Source organism: Sceloporus undulatus, chromosome 6 (assembly GCF_019175285.1).
Source record: "Sceloporus undulatus isolate JIND9_A2432 ecotype Alabama chromosome 6, SceUnd_v1.1, whole genome shotgun sequence".
NCBI lineage: Eukaryota > Metazoa > Chordata > Lepidosauria > Squamata > Phrynosomatidae > Sceloporus > Sceloporus undulatus.
In genome coordinates, this window is record NC_056527.1 from 88,960,165 (window position 1) to 88,968,221 (window position 8,057).

The 8,057-nt window shown below is 41.2% G+C and overlaps 1 protein-coding gene across 1 annotated transcript in view; it reads right to left on the reverse strand.

Annotated features, from left to right (window-relative positions):
• TNS4 (tensin 4) overlaps positions 1-4,731 on the reverse strand; it is a 41,140-nt gene extending 36,409 nt beyond the window's left edge. Inside the window, exon 1 of the mRNA XM_042477058.1 lies at positions 4,439-4,731. The gene's annotated coding sequence lies outside the window, so the exon portion shown is untranslated. The remainder of the gene's footprint in view (positions 1-4,438) is intronic.
• Positions 4,732-8,057: the final 3,326 nt, after the last annotated feature.

An 8,057-nucleotide genomic window follows, 5' to 3' on the forward strand; every position in this document is an offset into this window, starting at 1 on the left:
ATTCTGGGAGGCAGCTCTGAAGTGTTACTGGACAGAACTGTGAATATCATATAGCCTTCTCTGTACCCCTTAAGCTACTTTGCTCTTTTTGGGGCAGTGTAGAAAATTGTTCCATTGCTGGTCTTAAAGTAACATTCACCCATTAGCTTTGTCAGTTTCTATATCTGGAACAGAAGGAATAATTTTTTTAAAAAACCGTTTCCTTAAGACAGCAAAATGTCTTGCAATACTCAGAAAAGACAGTTGAGTTGTTCATCTTATTCTTATCTATTGCAGACAAGACCAACAATGGTGGTGATTAGAAAGAGGAAGCGCTTGGTAAATGAATGTATATGGGAAGGAGTACATAATTGGTTTTTATTCCTTAAAAAAAGGTGGGCTATAAAAGTAATGACTTTTCTCTTTACAGAGCAACATTTTTTGCACGATTATATGCACACTGCCTACATTCCTTAGCTCCTTGTTATCTATATTCTGCTGCAGAGCTTGGGTACGTTAACGTTTGGACTACAACTTCCAGACTCTCCTACCCAGTAGGTCTTGCTGGTTGAGAGATATTGGTTGAGAAGTCTTGCTGGTTGAGAGAAACCTTTCCTTTGGCTCTTTTCAAGAAAAAAGCTTGGCAGGTATTGCCCTTTATTTAAATTAGCCATTCCCAACCTGGCATCCTCCAGCTGCGTGTAACTACAAACCTCATCAAGCTTAGCCAGTAGGTTCCTTGGTCACATTGTTGTCTATGGGTGATGGGATTTGTAGTCCAAACCATCTTTAGAGCAGAAGTTTGGAAAAGGTTGATTGAGGTTTTAAAAGAATATTGTTTTGGATCCACTTGGCCGAGACAGAAACTGAGTTGGAAAATTCACCTGGCAATGGGGCTAATATGATGGTAGAAGCTCCCACAGACATAATTTACATTAACCAAAAAGTTCTTAAAGGCACTGAAAAACTAACAGAAAAAGCAAAGTTGGCAAATAAAACTTAGCCTAAGAAGCAAGGGATAGACTACTTATTCTGTGTGGTTCTTTCTGACCACTTAATTCCTTGCAGGGAAGGCTGAGTGCCACAGCACTAAAGCTTGGGAAATTCACTTTTTAAATATAGTATGTTCAACAACATATAAAAGAATATAGTACATTATCTAATAAACAAAATCATCACCAAAAAACACATTAAAGAAACCTCTTAAGACACAAGCTAAAACTTTGATTACAAAAAACAAAGAATCTACTTTTAACATTTAACTAATAAATACAAATGACCACTTATATTGAATTAGTTTCTAAGAGCATATAATATCACTTGTTACACTTACATTTTCTGTCTAATTTATTAATATGACTTCCTAACCCTTGGTACCAGATGTTTCCTCTATAATTTCAGAATCTCCTAATACACCCAATGACCATGTTTTACAACCTTGTATTTAGTTAGTTATACTTTAAAAAAAGGAAAAAAAGAAGGAAAAAACACGATTATATCAGAAAACAAATTCTAAAAACCCATTTCTGTTTTACTAATCAGTATATACTATGGAGATATGATAGAACTGTGTGAATTTTGCAAAATTATAATGTAGTTTGTCAGCAGTTTTCCAAGTATATGACTGCTAGTCATATACCTTTCCATAATGGGAGCATCTCTTTCCATTCATTTTTGCACTGTTCAAATGATTTATCCTTAAATTTGTCAATATAGTCATCTCTGCCATATCATAAAGTTTTAACAAGCAAGCCTGTTCAGTTGGTAGGAAATTCACTTTTTTGAACTGTAACTCCCAGAAACACCCCATCAGCACAGCCAGCACTAGTTCTCAAGCTATTTATATCCACTGCCCAATACCCATGCAAGCTTCTTCTCTATTTCCCAACAAGTCCTTCCCCATAGCACTTTCACTGCTGTTACTCCTCTCCCCCATACGGCCTTCTGCTGACACTCCTGATACTTCCAAGCCCTCCAGTTACTGCAGCTGTAAGGATGGAAATGAGTGTCGCAAAGGGTCAAGAACCTTTTACCTGACCTGCCTGAAAATTATCCCCTGTACTTTTGTGAAGTGCATGTGGTTGTAGAGGTCTGAGTCACTCACGAGGATTGCTTCCAGACACGTGGCTCTTGGCATTGCCCAACCACTGCAAGCTACATGAGAAATCAGAATTGTCCTTTCAAGTTGTTGGGATTTTTGTGCTGTTTCTACAGTTATCGCTGTGGCAAAGGCTGGCTTCCCCATCAGTGGGGAAGTGAATACACTCTGTGGTTAAGTGCAAACTTCAAAAGAGCTATCTAATGTACTGTATCTATTTGGGGGAGAAGATTTAGTACCTGAATAGCTCCTTTAAAGAGCAAGTTCACAATCCCATTTATATGGAATCCACCATCTGCCACTGGTATATTCCACCATGTTTCACCTAAAGCACTTGATATGACCTCCCTGAGATGATAGGGGGAGGTACAATTCATCTGGGTTGTCATTTGAAGGTCAGTAACCACTGGGTAGCCTTTGGCAAGTCACATACTCTCAGCCTCAGGGGAAGGAATGGCAAATCTCCTTGCCACAAACCTTCCGCCCTTAGGGTTACCAGAAATGATTTGAAAGTGCACAACAGCAAACATATTCACTATATGTGGCCATCATTTTTATCATCCTTTTAAAAATAAATAATCTTTTAATTAGTGCTGAAATGCTTTTCTGCACTAATTCTGCTTTAAAAGAAAGATCAAAATATCGAAGAGATGCCATTCATAAAAAAGGCTATACTGATGTAACACTTCCAGGGATAGCCATGTTGGCCATACAACAAAGTACAATCACATCCCAAATCCACAAAACAGCAACACCTATAGTGTGCATTTTGGTTAACCCAATGATGGTATTGCTGTTTTGAAGATTTTGTATGCTATAACATTCTCAAAAATGGTTTTTATAAATACACACTTTCCGGTCAATATCATTTTAGTAAAGTGGTTGATGACAGCGTCTCACTTCCAAATGAAATCATACTTAGAATAGCTCCATTGGACTCACTGACACTTCAGTAAGTCATAACTCACTAAAGTCAGGCTGCTCTAGATATGATTTACAAAGATAATTTTAAAAATGGTATGTGTCACAAAGGTTAAAGTGATGCGCGTACGCGATTGCTTCATTGCTGCAACACATGACTGTTCCGGTGAGCCGTCAACCATTTCAAGAGATTGAAAATGAGCTTTTGGAGATTGTACTACATTTCCCTTCTTGGGGCGGGGAGGGGGACTTGGCCTTTTTGCAGTCTCAGAAAAGGTAGAAGGGCCACACAGACAGATATAGGTAAATTATTAGATCACAGCATGCACCCTGAATAAATGAGTGAATGAAACAGAGGAACTCGAGGGCTGGCTCTAAATGGTTCTCCTCCCCATGTCTGCTGCCTCTTTTTGCCTAATGGTACAGCCAGCCCTGGGCAAAACTGTTCCACATGGAATGCTGAATATGCCAGTGTCCCAGGTTTTTTCTAAGCAAAGCACTAGCATTTGGCCTCATTGTGCCCAGCATTTTGCTGAGCCTTCTGCACATGCAACCCACAAAATGAAACACACTTAACAGTTCTTCCCCACCTATTATCCAAAACTAGAACCAGGAAAAATTACTATTGTACAAGATTTTAAAAGAAAGGGGGAAATTGCTTATTATATGCATCAGGGATAAGACAATTAACAATGGTGTTAAACAGATGGAGGAAAAGCTGAGACTACATTCACATTACAGACATAATCCAGTTTGACACCTCTTTAACTGTCATGGCTCAGTGCGATGGAAGTCTGGGATTTGTAGTTTGGTGGGGCACCAGAGCTCTCTGAGAGAGAAGACTCAATGTCCCACAAAACTACAAATTGGGAATTCCATTGCATTGAGCTATGACAGTTAAAGTGGTGTCAGAACTGATTATTTCTGCAGTGCAGATGCAGTCTTAGAAAAGTGAGGTTCTGAGACTACAACTTCCAGAATACTCCAGCTGGCTGCACATGTTTCTGGCAGTTGTTGTCTACTAAAGTAACATTCCCCGGCTCTGATTCAGACCCTTTACAACTAGAATTCCTCATCCCCATGCTAACAGCACCTGCACATTCAGGAAAAGGGTAGTGCAAGAGTCTCTTTCATGTTGCATACATAATCTGTGTGCTCAAGTAGAAAAGGGGTTTCACAAAACGTTGCTGTTATCTTTAGCATGATTTTTAACTTTCTGGAATTAAATATTTCTTCAACAGATAGTTTTAAATCCCTTCCTTCCAAAAACAGATCTCACATTTTACACTCCAGTTAATTAGAAATTACAGCACATAATAAGGGCCGCATTTATACCACAGCCACAGGAAATAAAAAAGCCATCCATAAAGGACAAAGACAAACAAAAGGAGGAAGAGGAAACTAAAACGAAAGACAGAAATCCTCACCACCAGCCTTTACCTGAATTGCTGCTCTTTTCTCCGATGTGCTCAGGCTCCAAAGTGTGGCCAAAAGAAAGTGTGGGCAGATGTCAGTTGCCTTGAGGGTGCCCTGTTGCTTTAACGGTAGCTCCCTCCTGCCTAGGCCAGGTGAGCTCATGGGAGCCACACCTGGATTGTGTGAGGCGTTTCTCTCTCGGCTCATGGCCAGAGGTGATGGAAAAGCAGAAGGAGTTGAGGGCGGGAGCTGGCAACCAGCCAGGCGCACTCCCCACACTGCAGCTCATGCAAGTTACCAGGAAGATGAAGGCCTGCCTCCTGCAAAGAGGAAATTTTGAAGCAGAAACAGAGAAGTGAACCTGGATCTTTGAAAGGGGAGGAGAAGCCTTATATGGGTTTTAGCGAAAAGGAGAAAGACAGTTTACTTTTCATAGAATCAAGAGACCTCAAGGGTCATCTAGTCCAATCCCCTGACATGCAAGGATATGCAGTGCACCCCTGTTGTCCACTGGGGTTTGGTTCCAGGACCCCCCCTGTGGATATCAAAATCTGTGGATGCTCAAGTCCTGTCGAATACAATGGCATAGTAAAATTGTGTCCTGTATATAAAATGGCAAAATCTAGATTTGCTATTTGGAATTTATACTTTTTTTGAACATTTTCAAGCCGTGGATGCTTGAATCCATGGATGAAAAATATGTGGATAAGGAGGGCCAACTGTACAATCACAGGACTCTGAACAGATGGCCTTTAAACGGCTTCTGTTTTAAAACCTGCAAGGAAGGAGACTCCATCCCACTCCAGGCTGCCATTCAGGGCTCATTCAGATGTCTATTTTTTAAGCAAAACAATGCGAATAATCTCAGTCATGCATTTCGGGTTTGTTATTCACACTCTGGGAGTTCAGTTGCTCACACGTGTCAGTATTTGAATAAACATGAAGTCGACAGAGATTTAACCCAGATTCATTCTGGATTATTTTCATATTCCACTGTCAAACAACTCTTACTGTCAGGGAATTTGGTGGAATCTCTTTTCCAGTACCGTAGTTTGAATCCATTGCTCCGGGTCCTGTTCTCTGGACCTTCAGAAAACAAACTACAATCTTCAGTATGACAGCCTTTCAAATATTTAAACAGGGCTATCATATGACCTCTGAACCTTCTCTTGCCCAAGCTAAACATAGCCAGCTCCCTCTCTCCATAGGGCATAGTTTCCAGACCTTTCACCATTTCGGTTGTCTTCCTCTGGACACATTCCAGCTTGTCAACATGCCTTTTGAACTGTGGTGCCCAGAACTGAACTGACCAAAGCAGAATAGACACTATCTGGACACTATACTTCCACTTCCTAAAATCATATTGGCTTTTTAAGCTGCTGCATCACACTGTTGACTCATGTTCAACTTGTGGTCTGCTTCATTTCACTCATGGCAATAAAAGTCCCTGCTAAATGCACCATTCACAAGGAGATTCCTCTCCATCTGGATGAAGAGTGCCTCGGAGCTTGTGTGGAATGTCCTCCTTGCATCCAGTAGAAGCTAAAGGATCACATGTGGTAAATCTACTCCAGATTTTAGTCCAAACTTAAAAGGAGCTATCCATGGGGCCGAGCCCTGTCCCTCAAATAGGTTTACCATGTTGTAAACATCCTTTAAAGTTCAGACTTAAACCCAGGAATGGAGTCACTGTCCCCATTAGATCAAACCCAGTAGCCTAACATTAAAATACTACACTTCTGGAATTTCTAAAAATGCACACACTGCAAAATAACTCTCTCTTTTTATACCCACAAGCAGTGTAGACATAGCTAGCATCTATACTCAGCTTTTTAAAAAATCATCTTTTGTTAACTCTCTCCCCATACAGTATTGCATGTGTAGGAAAAACATCTTTTTATTTATCAGAGGGAGGGTGATGCCCAGTCAGGCCCTCCTCCCAATGTGGGGCAGTGGTGCTCAGTGTTGCTGCTGGCACCCACTCTTCCTTCTCTGCTGCTGTGGTTCTCTTGGCCTAGGGGAGCCAAGGCATCAGAGAAGGAGGGACAGTGCATGCCCCTTCCAGCTTCTCTGCTGTGCTGGCTTTCTCTGCCAAGGGAGCCAGTGCAGTGAGAAAGGAGGAGTGAGCACAAGCACCTTTCATCCCCTTTTGATGCTTCACTTTCCTGACTGCCTCTCCATCCTATGGCAGCCCATTCCTTGTCTGGGTGGGCAGTGCGTAGCAGGTAAGGCAACAAGTGGGTAGGCTAGGTCAACACTGCCCCCCTAGTCAGCCCTTTACAAGCACCTATACCACATGACACCAACCCTAGTGATGCCACTGTACAATCTTTGTGTGTTGCTGAATGATAGATCAATGCTTAGGCCCTTATCACATGGAGGCTTACCGTCGGTAAAACGTTCCTGAAGCATTCCTGAAGTATGAAGATGGGATAGCTGGCTGTGTGTCTTAGGTGTCCCACTTCTCTCCTGTTTTCAAAGCATTTGCAGTCATTTCTTGAATAACAGGAACTTCCATTATTCAAGAAATGGCTGCTCTGTGAACACTCTGACAACAGGAGAGAAGCAGGACGCCTCAATGACGACTAAGAAGTGTGATTGTCTATCTCACCTTTGTGCTTCAGGAATGCTTCAGGAGCATTTTGCTGGCATTTTAGGAATGGTAAGTGCCTCCATATGAAAGAGCCCTTACATTGATCCCATTAATTCAATGGGACTACTTTCGCTGGGACTAGGAATTAGATTGAGGCCCTGGAATCATTATCAGTAGTTACAATTTGATCTTTAGTGTACCTGTTCAAACAAAAGTAAAGAAAATAGGCAAAGGGGATATGCTTTGTTGGACCAGTGTGGAAAAAAATAGAGTGTGTTTTTAAAATGGCACAGAATTCTCCAGAATAGGAAGAGATATTGTACTTATTGAATTTGTTTGTTATAGTGTAGGTGTTTGCTAAATTCTGTGTTATACTGATAAATTTATAAGGTGTGTCAAAACAGATTAGACAACCAGTTCCAGAGAAATCCAGGATGTGTGCTAATCAAAATCTTTGTGTACATGCCTATGACAAAAAATATTCACAATTTCCCAACTTTTTATGTGTCTCTCAGTACTATCTGGTCTCTTCTTTTTTTTTATATAAAACAAGGTTTGTCTGGGCTGAAACAGGCCAAGGAGGACCCCCAAATAAAATGTAAATGAAAGATTGCTCCCACCACTTAAAGCTTCTGGAGGTGCTGGTTGCCATTTCTTCCCAGCATGGGTGTCGTTGGAGAGGATGTGGCATGCTGAGGTCTGGGGTAGGATTATGCTTTCAGAATTCTTTAATTTTAAGTCTCTTCAGATGTCCATAACTGCTTTAGCTCAGTAGTAGATGAAGCCAACATGGCTCCTTTATGATAAACATATAAGTATGTCAATAAGACAACTTGGTCACAAACTGTGGCTGAATTTTGCACTAGCTGTGGTTTAAGAGCAGTTCTCAAGTCAGCAATTACATGAGTGGCTTCAAAAGTAGCAAGTAAAAGAGGTCTGATTCACACTGGCATGCCAGAAGAGAAGTAGGGAGTTTTAACCCTATATGGATGCTGCAGTCTTGATCCAGATCGGGGGCTTGGCCCATGCAAAAGCTGCCCTGGAGTCTGG